Below are 17,500 nucleotides of genomic sequence, written 5' to 3' on the forward strand. Positions count from 1 at the left end.
GGGCGGGGAGTAACTAAATCGATATTCAAGAAAAGTCGACGACAGCGTCAATTCAATTTCTTTCCCCGATGGCGTCAACCCTACTCTACTTGTTTAACACTTCAGCTGATACGCTCGGAGGAGAGAGAGAGAGAGAGAGAGAGAGAGAGAGAGAGAGAGAAGAGAGAGAGAGAGTGTCCTTACTAATTTGAAGAGATTTTATACTTTTCTTTAACATTTTTATATTATAGTCAAGATGAAAACAAGTAGTACGCTAAATTTCAATTTGGTTATATTAATCATTTATTTGTTTTTATACATGAAATTTATTTTCTCGGGAATACTGGATAAATGTTATTACCAGAGAGAGAGAGAGAGAGAGAGAGAGAGAGAGAGAGAGAGAGAGAGAGAGGTGAATAGAATGAAAGCCCTACGAGCGCATTCTTTAACACTTTAACAGTACTTCTCTCTCTTATATAACTAATTATCGAAAATAACTTTCTAAGGTTACCGTCATAGTATTCTTGGCAGAACTGAACAATTTCGTTTAGAATGACGTATCCTAGGTAACCCACCACCTTTCCCTCATCCAGAAATACCTTACACACCCTGGTTAGCCAGCCACTAAAAGTCTCTGTCATAATTTTACTCAAATACCTCACTTAAAATCCTGTTCCGTACATGGCGTCTTTCCCTTCCTAAGCGTTGTAACTGAATAATTTGATTAAAGGTGCATCAACAAATATTTGAAGTTCATTATAATCTATTTCACTGGATAAAAAAAAATCCACGTTTGAATGATTTGAAGGTCGGTAATGTGACCTCGTTCAGATACTCGGGATACGGGTTTGCATGCTATTACGGACGAGATATATGTATATATATATATATATATATATTATATATATATATATATATATATATATATATATATATATATATATATATGTTTGTGAGTAGTTGGCTGAGCGCATAGGGAACAATAGGATATTCGTAAGGAATAATCAAATTAATTTTTAACAAATGTCTTGTGGCATTCACCCTGATAATATGTAATCTCCAAAATGTATCAGAAGAAATTATAAATTCCATTTATTATGATAGATTCTAACACACCCAAATTATTACCAAAATAAAAACTACTCATTACATTTCTTTACTGCTGTAGCGCTGTTTAAATCAGCAAGTTTCTAAATGCTTCAATTGAGGATACGCAATTATTTACACATTTTGACTCCAGTTCTATTATTATATTATTATTATTATTATTATTATTATTATTTATTTTATTATTATTATTATTATTATTATTAAGAAGAGGAAGAAGATGAGCCCTAGATATATGAGACAAGCCAACAGAAATACAGAAAGAGGAGATTAGTTATCAGAAAATGAAAATTAAACAAATTAAGAATTGTATCAGAAATAACCGCATAGTGACAAAGCATATAAACACAACGAGATGAGGTATTTAAAGTACAATTATTATAACAGAAAAGTAGAAAAATTTTATTAGATCGTTCCTATTAGAAAAGAGAATAATCGTTAGGTCATTTCTATTTTATTCTACGTCATTTTTTTAGAGGATTTAGCAACATTCTGAATGATTTCTTAGAACTTTTGGTTACGTCTATCAAAGTCACTTACTATTTAGCATTTATAAATTTCTTTGAACGACAAACATGCCAAGATTGATAAAGTCACGGAAATAGTCATTAGAAAGACTTGAGAGACACAGAGCATACTGACACCCCCTCCTCCCCTCTTCAATATGAAGTATTCATCGCTTCTCAAAAAAAAAATAAAAAAAATCATTGGAATCCTTTACTAAAACGTATGGGAATTCTTAAGGACAGATCCCGTTTGGGAATTCCTAGGGACAAACCTCGTTAAGGAGTTTTCGGGGACAGACCTCGTTAGGAAATTCTTAGGGAAAAACTTCGTTCGGCAATGCTTAGGGACAGACCTCGTTCGGGAATTCTTAGGGACAGATCTCGTTTCGGAATAATTATGGACAGGCCTCGTTCAGAATTCTTAGGGACAGACCTTGCTCAGTAATCCCTAAGGTCAGACCTCGTTTGGGAATATTTGGGGACAGACCTCGTTCGGGAATTCTTAAGGACAGACCTCGTTCGGGAATTCATAGGAACAGACCTTTGTGGAGAATTTTTAGGGACAGGCCTCTTTGGGAATTCCTAAGGATAGACATCATTCGGGAATTCTTAGGGACAGACCTCGTTTGGAAATTTTTATGGACAGACCCCGTTTTGGAATACCTAGGAACAAACCTCGTTTGGAAGTTTTCAGGGATAGACCTTGTTTGGGAATTCTTAGGGGCAGGCTTCGTTCGGGAATTCTTAGGGACAAACCTCGTTCGGGAATTTATAGGGACAAACCTCGTTCGGGAATTCTCAGGGACATATCTCGTTTGGGAATTCTTATGAACAGGCCTCGTTCAGGAATTTCTTTGGACAGACCTCGTTCAGTAATTCCTAAGGACAGCTCTCATTTGGGAAATCTTAGGGACAGACTCGTTCGGAAATTCTTAAGGACACGTCTCATTTGGGAATTCTTAGACAGACCTCGTTTGGGAATTCTTAGACACAGACCTCGTTTGGGAATTCTTAAGAATAGACACAAACACAGCCAAACTAACTAGCGAAAAAAACAAAAAACGAAGGTATATTTACAATCTCCGTCCAGTTTCGTGGGAAGGAATATAACTACAGAGGATTGTCAAGCAAAACCGTGCGTGCTTGCGTACATGATTCTTTGCGTGCCTGCGCACCCTCGAGAGCGCCACGGAGGCTCTCGATAAAAAACAATAAACAGAGTTTCCCCCGAGGGCGTCATCTCCGCGGCTAGTTTCTTTGTTGGGAGGATGAAGGCTTTCAAAGACGCCCGCAGGAACAACGCTCTTACCTCCACCATACAAGGGCGCTTCTTGTTTGCGATTCATTAGTCAGATACTCCTTTCTTGGCCAACCTCTCCCTCCCCCATCCCCAACAACCCCACGGCCCCCCATCATCTCTCGCTGCATTATTGTTTCGGGTAAAATATCTTTAAACTGCAACTTTCTCGTCGGAAGAGTTGGGGAGGAGAAGAAAGCGCTTTGATGAAGCAACAAGTCTTAGCTAATTCCGAACTTATAAAGAATATTGCCCGGACATTACAAAGAGAAATATTGCCCAATGCTAAAAAATAAAGAACTAATTTTAATAAAAGGGGGTTGGGAGGGGGGAGGTAGGGAACGCGCCAATGGACATCACGCACACACGTTACCGTTATCCGAAATTTAATGAGTACATATAAATTACACAGGTGGCTTAAAGAACGATGCGAAAGCATATATACGCACGCGCACACGCTCGACGTTTATACACACACGTTAATATATATATATATAATATATATATATATATATATCTATATATATATATATATATATATATATATATATATATATATATACACACAAATACATATATAAACATACACACAAATACATATATAAACGTATGTATCTAACTATAGAATATATGTGTAAGTAGTTATAAAACTAAAGTGCAATACATGAGCCATTATCTAAGAAGAAAACAACGGCTTTTGAACACAGAAAACTTGAAAGGAATTAGCGAAATAATCTTACTTTTTTATAAGCCATAAACCACCGCAATGAAACACAAGACCACGAAAACCCTGGCCACACTGCTCGACTTGAGCGCAGCAAGGGGCCATTAATCTAAAGTGCTTGTTGTAGTCGAAGCTGCTGCTGTCGGGCGGCCATATTAGGTAGAACGGCATCAGTACCGAAATTGCGGGTCCTTACTTGGGGGTTCGAGAAGAAAACTCGCGGCAGACGACCAGGTATGCGGATGTGCATGACTGGCGCCAATGAGCGCGCGCGCGCGAAACAGAAAGCGTTATTTTGCAACATAGAATTCTTTTATTTCCTTTTTTTTTCTTCTTGTTTTAGACACAAACATCATTGTATGCGCCACACAGCACACACTCACACATTCAAATATAGATTTCTTTTATTTCCTTCTTCTTCTTCTTAGTCTTCTTGTTTTGAACACAAGCATAACTCCACACACACGTGCGCGCACACAAACGCACATATCAAAGTAAATATGTACAAGAATAAACAGTTTTCAGTAACGGATAATGTATGACTTCCTGGGTGGGGTTTTGTATCCGCGTACGAACTGGGTTTGAAGGATAAAAACAAGCGCACAGACTGACAGACAGACAGACAGACAGACAGACAGACACACACACACACACACACACATATATATATATATATATATATATATATATATATATGTGTGTGTGTGTGTGTGTGTGTGTGTGTGTGTATGTATGTGTATGATATATATATATATATATATATATATATATATATATATATATATATATATATATATATCACATATCACAGGTAAAAAAATTTATAGACAAATATTCTCTCTCTCTCATCGTCTCTCTCTCTCTCTCTCTCTCTCTCTCTCTCTCTCTCTCTCTCTCTCTCACGTCAATTTAAAAAGCAGAAAACTTGTCAGGTTTAAGGACAACAATTTCTTGTTCCTCTTCCAAAGAATACTTTTCCTAAGTTTCGCGAAAGTTTGGGAAAAGGTAAATACCATCCTTTCAACCGATAGTTTGGTTTTGGCCCACTATACAATTTCGGCACATATATAACCGAACAACTGAAAGGTTTAACTCATTATGCGCACTAAAAAGAACAAATAAATATAAAAATGAGGCAATATGCTAAAGAAAAAAACGTATTTCCCATTCCACACTCTCTATCCGATATCTCACACTAAATATGCGTAGTACTTATTTTTTTATTTATTTAACAATTCGTTTATTTTCATTTTTATAATAACTGATGTCTTCTATCAAATCTTTCAAAAGAACGCCATATTCTTTAGAAGCTTGGATTTCAAGTCAATGGCGCCTGTGGGCTTGCTTCATACAGACAGGGATCAAGTTCTGAATAGTGGTGATAATTACATTCATGTCAACAATTTTTATACACCAACATTTTTGTCTGACAAAATAGCAACACGCCTACAATGAAGTGTGTAAGTGAACATTATTATCACACAGGGAACTAAATAAAACTGTTTCCAGTTTAACCAATGTTGTTTGCTTATTTCCAAGGAAACTTGCGTCTGACGAATGTGTTCTGGGTAATTTTAACATTTTAGAAGAATTAACACTTAGAGGGTAAAACTACGTTAAAAGATAATTTCAAAATTCTACATAAATTGATCTATTTCTGCGTTGCGTTAATTTTTTAAGATTTTTCTAGTCATTATCTTTGAAATAAAATGTGTTTTCTTGCAAATTCTCCTCTTTTATTTGCCTTCTTCGTGCCATGTTTAATTATTAGGATTTCTGAGACAAATTAAAACAAATAGACACAATAGTCGGAATGTATTCCTCCTCCTCCTCCTCCTCCTCTTCCTCCTCCTCCTCCTCCTTATTCTTATTCTTCGCTATGGATCTGACTATTGTTAAAGCTACACTTAGCCAGTGACCCAATGCGCTTATTGTTGTTCTCATTTCCATTGTTCGAGCAGAGATGTCAAATGTCATCAGTGAAGCCCTCAGAATTCTATTTTCTTTTTTCTTTTTGCATGCTTCTCTTTCTTTTTATCATCTATATTCGTTATATTAATGAAAACTAGAATGGGGAAGGACAAATAAGACCTTAGCAATACCAACGAAATTTGAATTAGGGGAAAAGAAAATTATAAATCATAATGAATTGGAAAAAAGGGGGAATTTCTGTTGAAAGTCAGCAGAAAAAAACTGGAATGCAAACCACAAGATGGAAGAAAAATGGGAATCGAAGCCCAACAGCTTGTATGGAAACCGGGAATCGTAGCCAAACGACAAGGTGGAAGGAAAACAGGAATCGAAGACTAGAAACAAGAGGAGAGAAAACGGGAATCGAAGTGAAACGACCTTAGTCGGCGTTTTTGGTATCTGGAAGGAATTTGCCTTCTCTTCGTGGAATCTGGAATGCCCTGCCTTCCCCTTCGTAATCCTGGAATGCCTCAATTTCTCCTTTGCTTTATCTGGAATATCTTAAGTTTCTATTTCATAGTACCTGGAATACTTTTGCATCTCCTTTGCAGTATCTAGAATACCTTGGGTTCTCCTTCGAGGTATATGGAATGCTTTTGTTTCTCCCATGCGGCATCTGGAATACCTTGGTTTCTGTTTCACAGCATCTGGAATACCAAGGTATTCCAGTTACCGAGAGAGTTATCTCTTACAAGGTATCTGGAATACCTTGGTTTCTCCTTTGCGGTATCTGGAATGCATTGCTATCTCCTTTATAGTATCTGGAATGCCTTGGTATTTCTTGCAGTATCTGGAATAACTTAGTTTCTACAATGTGGTATCTGGAATACCTGGGTTTCTCCTTCATGGTACCTGGAATACCTTGCTTTCTCCTTACAAGTATCTGGAACACCTTGGTTTCTCCTTTGCGTTACCTGAAATACCTTGGTTTCTCTTTACTAGCTCCTGGAATGTCTTGCCTTTTCCTTCCCAATATATGGAATACCTTGGTTTCTACTTCCCGATGTCTGGAACCTTAGTTTCTCCTTCGCGTTACCTGGAGTGCCTTAGTTTCTCCTTCATGGTATCTGGAATACCTTCCTTTATCCTTACCAGAATCTGGAATGCCTTGGTTTCTCCTTTGTGATATCTGCAATACCTTGATTTCTCCTTAGCAGTATCTGGAATACCTTGGTTTCTCCTCTGCGACATCTGGAACACCTTGGTTTCAATTTCCAGAGAGACTTTCATTCCAGGAGAATCTAGAATCCATTCTTTGTCTTCAAATGCCAAACAAATCACAAAGACTTGACATAGAAACCGTATTTGTTTCAAGTAACTTATTATTCTAATTGGGAACTGGAGCATGACTTAGAAACAATACCAACAATACGGGAGGCTTTACAATAGAAAGGACCCAGGAGACGACGTACTCCATTCGGACGAAATTAAAAAGGAGGCCGTAAACTCGAGAAGAATAATCGATGCTAGGAGAAGCTAGAATATCTAAATATTTAAAATGATGGAAAATGAATCAATACGGTTATTCGCACCTAGGTATTTGTTTGGCAGTTAATAATAATAATAAGAGATACTTAGATACATAGATACATAGCTATATTACACACAACACATCTGTATGTATATATATATATATATATATATATATATATATATATATATATATATATATATATATATATATATATATATATATATATATATATATATATACCGAATACCATAGGAAAATGATAGCCAGAAAACCAAGTACTGTGATGTTCGCTTATCTATGGAAGTCACGTGCATCTACTGTGATTTTTTCAAGCACACACACGCACACACACAAAAAAAAAAAAAAAAAAAATATATATATATATATATATATATATATATATATATATATATATATATATATATATATATACATAATATATATATATATAAAATATACATACGCATAAATATTGACATATATACAAACACGTAAGAAAGAGAGATCAAAAGTACTCAGCCTGGGCAGCTATTTGTAAAAGGAAAGAGTTCAAACGCTTTAGCTTTCAACCCCGCGTTATAAGAAGTCACTCTAAGCTAGCTGGATGAGTTTACAAACTCCTGGAAACTGGAATCACCTTTGATCTTTGGACTTCAGAGAGTCCTCCCGGAGACCGAGGAATAATTTATTCCAATTAATGCACCCCCCGAAATGGGACAACAGCGGTCGGCCCGAAATCCGAGCTAGCGAAAAACGACAGTTTGATGACATCGAAGAGATTCATCAGTTGGTGTGGTAAATAGAAGTGAAGGAAAAGAGTGGTGTTTTCTGTGGGCCTTTGTGCACTGATACTAGTCTAAAATATACGTAAACTATATATATATATATATATATATATATATATATATATATATATATATATATATATATATATATATATATATATATATATATAAACTAAATACCAATGAAACAAATCTGAAAAGTCTTTGAAAATTAAAATAATTTATTACAGCCGTACATACGCACATAAACACACATCCTATCATATACAATGGATATCAAAATAACAAACACCCTCTAGAAGAGATTGCACAATGGAAAAGGGTAATGAAATTAAAAAAGGAAAATGGGAAATAAGGGATAAAAAGGGAAAAGGAAATAAGAAAAAAAGGGAGAAAGGAACAAGGTGAAATAGAAGAAAAAAAGTATAACAGGGAAATAGGGGGAAAAGGGTAAAAACGGAAAAGGAAATAAGAAAAAAGGACATAAATGTGGAAAAAAATAAAAAAAAAGGGAAAAGGGAAAAAGTAAAAAAGAAAAAAGAAAAAAAAACGTAAAACATGGAAGAAGGGTTAAAAAAAAAAAAGTGAAAAAATAAAAAAGGGAAAATGGAAAAAGGAAAAAAATGTGTCTTCGCCCATAATGACGGAGAGAGACGCTTCTCTCCTCTAAAGCCCAGACTCTCGGAAGTAACTCAAGGGTGTTCGTCCTCCATTAATGCTTTAAGTGGAGGGAGAAGGGTGGGGTGGGGGGGCAGAGGGAGGGCGGGAAGGGAACAAGGAGGGAATGGGAATGGGAATTGGGGAGGATAGGGGAATATCCCCTCTCCTCTGCTTACATATAGCCTCTACAGACTTCTGGTTTTTTTTTTCTTGACTCGTTTTCTTGGTGGTTTGTGGTTTGTTGATGTAATGTTATGGTCTCTCTCTCTCTCTCTCCCTCTCTCTCTATCTCTCTCTCTCTCTCTCCTTACACATACACATACACACGCACACGCACGAACACACACTATATATTTATATGTGAAAGAACAAAAAATATATAACTATATCTTTATCAATCATATATATACATATATATATATATATATATATATATATATATATATATATATATATATATATAATATACATACAGAGAGAGAGAGAGAGAGAGAGAGAGAGAGAGAGAGAGAGAGAGAGAGATTGTGTTTCTATACAAACAAAACATAATTCTTTGAACTAGAACCCAATGCAAAACCCATTTCATGCCTAATCTCAATGAAAAACAAAACGTATTCTAAATAGGATATAGAATTCATCACTGCAGTTACACCAGAAAAGAATTAAATGCTGAATTTTAAAATCGAACGAAAGCGGCATCTTTGTAAACTGAGTCAAACAGAAAATAGAAAGAAATTTATCGAGAATAACAACCCAGCCTCTGTTTAGTTTATCTATGTCTTGTTGATCGACATCGAGGCAACACAGGATGACAGGTCCGAAATAGCTCTCAGATGCCGTCTTTGTAAATCCTATGGGACGCCCTAGACGCTCTCGAGAGTCGGTCAAGGGTCCTTCTAGGTGCTAGGGAGAGTATCCTTCGGGCACTACTGCCGGGTTTCTGTTCATTTCAGTCCTTTCAACGGACCCACTCTCTGTTCGCTGGATGGAGACTAAAGCCAACTTTCTTTTAAACATTTCGAAAGGCTTTTTAGTTTTAAGGTCGTCTAAGTAAGACCTGAAAGTTTCATAAGATAAGTATTTATTTCTTTTTAACTATATATTTTTCCCTTTCATCTTTTGCGGGTTACTCGAGGTCTGAAAATGACAGGACGATGTGGGTTTATTATATACTAATGTCTTGTTTAAATAGTCGTTCCGTAAGTCTATGTAAGTTTTATGACAAAGCAGTTTAATCTTTACTAAATATACTAGAATGGCACTCGTATATTTTCTGGACATTTATATTTATTCATTTAAAAATGGATCATTAAGTACACTAGGTTCTATCAATCTTAAAGGTTACACTCTACCTTCAGAGCCTCTAGAGTTCCCCAATAAAGGTTGTGTCTTCCGGGTCTCAGTATATTTTTTTATTTTTATTTTATTTTTTTTGGATAAGAGTGGATGCCTAACGCCTTATCATAAATTCCAGTTGCCTCTGGTGGCCACTGGCGACCATGTCGGCAGATGGCGGAATGTCAGGTAAAGATAACGGGCTCTTTATTACTAAAATACCTCTGCTACACACAAAAACACGCACACAACTATATATACTTATATTTGTATATATTTTGCGTATGCCAGTGTGAGTGTGCGTGTGTGTGAGAGGAGGAGAGAGAGAGAGAGAGAGAGAGAGAGAGAGAGAGAGAGAGAGAAAGTCTCCCCGCTTTGGCGATCCTATGTTCATACCCTGCAGTGGTCTTGACGGAATTTAACTGAACACCCAACCTTACAGTACCTATGACCTATGAATGGGTGGTCAGATGGAGTCCTCTGACCTCCCCACTGATCACTCTTTACCCTAGCCACTGAACTGCTTAGTCTGGAATAACGTGACTGGAAAGAAGGCTTAAGCCCTGAACGTATGTCTGGTTTGCGTTTGGCTAAGGTCCAACACGGCTATCCGTCTATGAGCGTGTCCGTCTTCTGCGAGAGTAGCCCAACCAGACAAACGTCTGAGTGACGGTTACAAAACGGTCAGTTCAAACTTCAGCAGCACTTCCCGTCATGAAGGTAACGCGCGAGGTTTTGTTCTGACCCGTTGCTGTCAACCAAATTAGAGGCGCTGAACAGTAGGGAAATTTGGACTCATGACATAAGTTGAGAACGAGGAAAGGGTGGAGAATATGCAACACTTTCATAAGTTACGACAGCATCCAGACAAGTTTTTTTAATATTGTCGGATGCCGCCGAAAACCTTTGACTTAATTCACGAATATCAATTGTACAGAAGAAATCAGGTATCAACCGTTAAGAAACTTGTAGTAACTCTGAGGGAAGGGTTACTGATTTCGAAATTTGTAAAGTTGCACTTTTATTCAATACAGAAATTAAGATACGTAGATTGTGTGTGCGTAAACTGAACACTTTGATACCGTAACTTCTGAAACAAAGGTATTTACGAAATGTATCCAATAGAATATAATAAAAAAAAACTACATGAATCCTTTATTATAACCACAAATCATCACATTTGATTATAACTCAAAGTTGGGCAGGTGGTTCAAATGAGAGAGAGAGACTAACGAATAGGCTCCAACGTTATAAGGGAGAGAGAGAGAGAAGAGAGAAGAGAGAGAGAGAGAGAGAGAGAGAGAGACTAATGAATAGGCTCCAACTATGGATGAGAGAGAGAAAAAGACTAATAGGCTCCAACGATATAAGGGAGAGAGAGAGAGAGAAATGATAAATGCAACTGGGAAAGTATGGAAATGCTTTCAATACATAAATCACAAGGCAGCGGACAGTAATTTCGTGAATTATCGAATTTCGATTGGTCCGGGTAGCACAGTATTCCGGAGTCTTCTGTACCCAAGCGCAATTCGATAACCGCAGTAAGTATCAAATCAGTAACTCTGGTTGTCACGCTTCTATGTTCACACGGTTACAAGGACAATTCTGTACATACTCTAATAATAATAATAATAATATAATAATAATTAAATAATAATAATAATAATATAATTGTGGCTTTTAATTGTACAACAGTTTAACCAGAGATTGCAAATTTATCAATAATAATCAGTGTTGATTTTTATTTTACATTTGTTTAATCACAGGAGTGGGTACTGCCAGTGTATGGAGCCGCTAGCGATCTTCGATTAACTTATGTTGCTGGTATATAGCCCCAGTGACGTCCATGGCTGTGAGTGGGCATCGTCCATGAGCATCGAAATTTAAAAAATCGGGGGTACGGCGCCTTCTGGAACCACTATGCATGAATTTAAATCAAAATATTGTTATACTATATACTAGTAGTGCTGCCTGTCATTTATTTGTCAACGGAAAAATTGTAAAGTATTTTAATCTTTTATTCTTTATTTTCGTTGCCGAAACAATTCTGATTCATGTAGAACTGAATCAATAAGATATCTCTAACGTTTCAGTACCAGGCTACTAATACTGTATCTGAACTCTGAACAATGCCGGAATAGTCGAGAGAGAGAGAGCAAAATCTCCATAATAATCACGCGCCATAATTGTACATCGACGTGACTTAATTTCGGTAAAATATAAGGCAGAAAGCACGAAATAAAACACGTGAAATATAAAGAATACCCAACACGCCATCCCCAGTCAGCATACCTACCTCGACATCAATACCGCTTCAACCTTGAAACACGTCAGCACTTTCCAGCCTTTAAAGCTCACCCGACGACTTAATCACTTTGGGATCGAAAGAAAATTGGATGCTGGTCTTTCATAACCGCTATTAAAGAATAATAATAAAAAAAGCCTCGAACATCTAACAATCTATCGATCGACATAAGGAAGGTTTGATGACAAAATCGACCTCAGGAGTGATGACTTCCGCCGCCAAATTTACCGGATTCCAGGTCGCCATTCTGGAATGTCTTACTTCTACCATCAAATTCACCGAATTCCAGCTCGTCATTCTGGAATGTCTTGGGGTTTATGGAATGGGTCAAAGGTAGAATTTTCTCTTTATTTTAATAAAAATGATTGTCAGATCTTAATGCATTTGAATGATATAATTTTTTTTTATGTTACATATATGCATATATGACCGTGGTACGTAAGTTAGCCAGCCTTCATCATTTTTACCGGTTTTTTCTATGAACAAATGTCAGTTTCATTGTAAAATAGGCCTCGAATTCCTTTATTGTATACAAAGTGCATTCATGACCTTTGATAATTATTAGAAAGATGAGGATGCGATGATTTTAAAAACTGTTTGTTATATGATTTCAGTAGCATTAGATTTTCCACAGAGAACGAAGCTGCTAGTTTCAGGCCAAGTATTGACGGTCTTTAATATATTCTCGGAGGCTATAAAGGTTTAATTTAGATCTAATTTAGACCAGAATTACGCACCACGTTGTCCTACGTTCAAAAAACCTATTGCTAGAGTAGTGTCAGGATGCGGTGTCGAACCTTAAAGGATTTAGCAGTACTTGGGTCCAGATAGAAGACCCTGCTTTGTAAACAATATGCCATGAACTGTCTTTTTCTGTATTGTGTAATTAATTATACGAGTGAGCCATGTGAGGAAAAACTTATGAACCGGTTGCATGAATATGATCAGATCAGAACTTTACAGAATTTAATGAATGCATAAAATATTAGCTAGTCGCGTAAAAATCATTGCTATACAACTTTAGGGAAAAACCACTTTAATATTATATTTTATATCTATAAGCATCTCAGGCGTCAAAGCATAAGCAGATTGATTCCCCGAAGCAGGAATCCCATTATCCTTGTAAACAACGCCAATGTCAACAAAGATTTATATCTAGAGAACAATGAAGAAGGGTTCGAAGCCCTCTTTGTTTGCAAGCAGAGACAAGGGGGCAGTTGCGTCCTGGAAATCCTGCAAGCACGATCTTCGATTGGCCGAAAGCCTAAGAGAGAGAGAGAGAGAGAGAGAGAGAGAGAGAGCTGTAAAATACGATAAATAAAGCCAAAATATGATTCGTACGTGTTCTTCTATCATGTATTCATCGGAATCCTTAAGACTAAATGAATGAACACAAGCACACACACACATAAATGTATATAGGCAATTTAAATTAGGCGCATAAATAACACACAGAAAAAAATTATCATCATCATAGAATAAAGTTTATCTAAAAATAAATCACCTGAGGTAAACAAGAGAATCATGTTGCCTATCTTCGAACTTGACCACCGAAGTGATTAACTAAGTATCAAGAGAATATTAAACAATGGCAATCCTCTGATATAATGAAGAAAATGGAGAGCTTTCTAAAAGAATGGAGCGCGAGAGGTGAACGAGAACTCTCGGAGATTAGATCTTAAATACATTTAAGTGGTTCCCTTAACAAAACTGATCAAAGGTAGGTCAGTTTCCTCAAGGTGGGGGCCCTTCCACCCTCTTAGGAGTCAGTCTGCAAGAAATACCTTCCCCCAAATTTTCCTCATTCTCCGCCGGACCTCAGGGCCAACTGTCTCAGAATGAGTATGGTACGCGGCGCAGATGCGTACCTTAAGGACACGTAAAGAACGCATCTGCGTTGCGTACCATACTCGTTCCAAGGCATCAGGTTTATCGTTCAGGTACCTTTAGACGAGCATGGTACGCGGCGCAGATGCGTACCTTAAGGACGAGTATTGAACGCAGTTGCGTACCTTGAGGACGAGTATTGAACGCAGATGCGCCGCGTACCATATCGTCCTAAGGCATCAGATCGCTCAGGTACTTAAAGACAGTATGGTAGGCATTTGCGCCGCGTACCACAGTCCTATGACGCCAGGTCGTTCAGGTACCTTGGGACGAGTATGGTACGCGGTGCAGAAGCGTACATAATCGACCTCAGATGTACCTGACGCCTTAGGACGAGTATGGTACGCGACACAGATGCCACTTGTAATAAGCCAAGTTCCTGGTCAACAAGGTCCCGCTAAATACATGGGACGTGCAAATATCTTGCAAGAAGAATGAGGTTGAGTGCAGTTGCTTCCGATTTCAATGGAGTCGTTGATGCTGCATCAAAGACTCCAGAGGCTTCTTGCGAACGAGGGATCAGTAAGATGTCAAACCAGTTCTTTTTTGCAATGTGTCAAATATCCTGTTGTAAAAGTGTTACCCGGTGTCTTTTGGCATGGTAGATGATAAGAGTTTTCAGTAATTTAGATAAATGATAAAAGGACACTATTGAGAATTGCTTCCATTGTCTTATTCTAGTGTGTGTGTATGTATGTGTGTGTGTATCTTTGTGTGTGTATGTATGTATGATGTGTATATATAGATATATATATATATATATATATATATATATATATATATATATATATATATATATATATAATATATATATATATATATATATATATATATATATATTCTAGCTAGATACTACAAATTTTTTACCTTTGAATTGTTCCATACGAATCGATGCCATATAATAATAATAATAATAATAACAATAATAATAATAATAATAATAATAATAATAATAATAATAATAATAATAATAATAATAATAACAATATTTCGTTAAATCTTATATATCCAGGATCGAGGTTTGAAAAACTCTTATGTATAGACTTCCCCTGAAGTAAGTCTTTCGAACATTTAATAATAAAAAATTCCTTAACTTAATGAGATTGAAAATGGGAAAACATCGCTCACAGATTTACATGTTTCAGACTCACGGAAAAAAATATCACTTCCTAAAATCAATTAAAAAGTGTTTTATTTTGAGAGAAATCAGTTAGCTGATTTCAAAGGTGATCTGTGATGTTAGTAATCCGATTATGGTCCCAACAACGAAGAATGGAAACTTGGACTAACAATAAACGGATTAAAAAAGACTTCGGAGAAAGGCGCAGAGACATCTTAAATGTTGCCCAAGACTCAAATTAAGAAACGATGAACGACAATATCCCGGAGACAGTCGAGCGGAAATCGCATCTGGTCGCAGTCTTTGAAGTTTCGGGAGTTCAACCACTGGGCCGTTACGATACATTCCTTTTATTTTTATGCTTTCTGTTTTCTGTTTTTAGTTCTTTATAAAAGAAAACTATTGAGATGGCTATTTGTCTGTACGCCCTCAGATCTTAAAAACTACTGAAGTTAGAGAGCAGCAAATTGATATATTAATCATCCATCCTCCAATCATTAAACATACCAAATTGCAGGTCCCTAGCATCAAGTTTTTATTTTCTTTATAACAAAGTTCGCCATGATCATGGTCTGGCAACGCAACAACACAGCCCACCACGGCCAGCTGAGTGTTTCATACACCGAAGAAATTCTGGCGCATTTTTTACCTTTTTTTTCTTCTTCTTCTTCTTCTTCAATAACTCTAGCGTTTGTACTGTAGCACCTCAACTTAACGGACGTTTTGGACTCCTGGCCTGTCTGATAAGTTACACAGACCCTATATTATAACCTACACTTGGATTTAGAATTAGAATATAGAATTTAGGCCAAAGGCCAAATACTGGGATCTACCATTCAGTGCTAAAAGGAAAACTGACAGCCAAAACGTTAAAAGGTGTAACAGCAGGAAAATGCCCACAGTGCACCATGTAAGGTTGTAGCTTGCCCTGGAATATATTCTACATATCTTACAGCTAACAGCGATTCCACGTAGTTCCTACCCTAAATTAACCTGTATTTTAAACTTAATATTCAGTTTTACATATACATTTGAAAATGTATCACATCTGAAAAGACAACAACATGGAAAAATATAATCGTAGCTTGGTAGCTGATAAGTACATAAGTCTGCTAGGGTAAGGTCCGTAAAGTACGCGTCATTCATCCGTTAGCGTACGTTCCGAGTTGCGTGGGTTCAATCACTCAATATTCTGCTTTTATTTGATTTTAAAACAAGACATTTTTCTTACAACTTCTGGAGACCAAATCAGAAGATCCTTCAAAACTGTTCTTTCTCGCCCATCTTTAATTTCCCTTCTCTTTCTATTTCTGGTATAATATACATACATACATACATATATATATATATATATATATATATATATATATATGATATATATATATATATATATATATATATATATATATCATATATATATAGATATATATATATATATATATATAATATATATATATATACTATATATATATATATAGATATATATATATATATATATATATATATATATATATATATATATGTGTGTGTGTGTGTGTGTGTGTGTGTGTGTGCATGTGTGCATACATTATCATTATTATTATTATTGTATTCAGAAGATGAAACCTATTCATATGGAATAAGGCCACAGGGGCCATTGACTTTAAATTCAAGCCTCGAAAGAATATGGTGCCGTTCATTACGAACAAGTAAGAGGAGCTGAGACCTCACTTTTCGTAATCTTACGACACTCGATTAATTTTTCGCTCACTGACAACGAGCCATACACAACTCGTCGGCTTCTCAGCTCTCAAGAGAACCCACAAGCCCTTTGGCAGCCTCTGAGCCAATTTTTATACCAACGAAGCACTTCCCCGTTCTCCCGCTCGTCAATATTTTAGTGCGACTTCCAACGAAAAGAACAGAATGTGCAAAGGAGGAATACCGGCCAGATAAAATTCTCCTACGTCTCCTGGAAGCGTTCTCCATTGAAGGCGAGTTTTATGCGGTGGAAAACTTGAGGAGACAAAAGTTACTGAGGCGTAAAATTCCGTGTAAATTCCTTACATTTCTGGAGAATGGAAGTTTTCGGTGCTCCTTGAATCTACGTCTCTTTTGCAATAAAACCCGTCGAAGGGGCGGTGTGCGTGAGTGTGGGTGTGTGTGTGTGTGTGTGTGAAAAATTTGGAAGGAAGCGTTACTGTAAATGATGAGCATCATATGTTTTGTATAAGTTCCCCATTTTTATCCCTATAATGTACTTAGGAGCATCTGCTTGTCAAATATTAGGCCTCTCAATGGCTTGAAGAAGTCAAGATCTAAAGTGATATGTAACAACAAAGAACAGATCTATTTGGAAATGGTTATGACG

Source organism: Macrobrachium nipponense, chromosome 20 (genome assembly GCF_015104395.2).
Source record: "Macrobrachium nipponense isolate FS-2020 chromosome 20, ASM1510439v2, whole genome shotgun sequence".
NCBI classification, from domain to species: Eukaryota; Metazoa; Arthropoda; class Malacostraca; order Decapoda; family Palaemonidae; genus Macrobrachium; species Macrobrachium nipponense.